Here is a 1,305-nt window from a genome sequence, read left to right on the forward strand (position 1 = left end):
GGGTAACATTACAGCCCTGTCTCATAATAGAAAATAGTTCAGTAGACATCCTGTTACCTTCTGCAAAACTATTCTGCCCTAATTTGGAGGCCTTGCACTAAATTGTTATCCAAATACTTTTAGTCACCCCTGGGTTAGTAAAAATATATTTCAGCAAAAAAGTTTTCAATATTACCAATACTCATTAAATCCATTTTAAGCACTTTGTAAGAGATTAATATTCTGTGATTATCTTTATCATGTCTACAAATACGATTTGGTAACCACATCCTAAAAGAGACGCAAAAAAATTCCATGGTAAACAAATTAGAGAAAGTACACACTGCACTCTTGTACAAGGGTGTATACGACATGTCTTTCTATTCATATTTTCTATAACAATAAGTGATTATGTATACTTAGAAGGTATTCACTTCATATTATACTCATGTGAGTACAGGAATATTACTACATAATGCACCCATAATATGTAATATGCTGATATTATGCATTATGTACAACATCACTATAATAAGGTAACAATGCTTTTTATGTTTAAGTAATATTGCTGAGCAGTAGGTATGGCTTTATGGCTCAATGAGTCATAGTCTGTACTATTTATGGCCATGAGTCATCGCTTACCAACATGTTAGACAATCCTCAGCCAACCAGAAGTTGGCATCACAGGACAATCATTAAGGCTGCAGTCTAGAATTGACACTGTTACTATAAACTGGCTCTTTACCTAGAAATATAGGATTCCCCAGTTTCTCAGCTACTGGCTGTTTAGTGACCTAGGACAGTTGCTAGATAAGGGGAATCCCCACTTTTTCCATTTCAGTCAATAATGGTCACGTAGTTATAACCAATCACACAGCACAATATGATCACATGATCAGTCTAAGCTAAACAGACATGAGAAAAAGGCTGCATTAGCAGCCTAAAATCCTCCATGTTGCTTACTCCCCACTTCTGATACATAGAGCCAAAGCATATAAAGGGCAGTAAACATCCCGGAATATGAATATCATGTTGTGCATCTTTGAAGAGTAAAGAACATATGCCAAATTTCATGCCTCAACTACTCATGGTATTGGAGTCTATAAACCAGAAAGATAAAACTTCACAAATGCCCAGATGTCAATATCCTCCTGCTTTATTTTGCACGGGAGGATAAAAACTTCTATTTTTCCTTTGTCAATAGCATGAAAATGGCCATCCAGTTGTAAAATTGGTGAACACAAAAGGATAGTTTTGCTAGTTTTCCTCTGAAGCAAACGAATACAAACACGACACAGGCAGCTTTTCTTGTTGACTTTACTCCAT

This window comes from Archocentrus centrarchus, chromosome 16, assembly GCF_007364275.1.
Source record: "Archocentrus centrarchus isolate MPI-CPG fArcCen1 chromosome 16, fArcCen1, whole genome shotgun sequence".
NCBI lineage: Eukaryota > Metazoa > Chordata > Actinopteri > Cichliformes > Cichlidae > Archocentrus > Archocentrus centrarchus.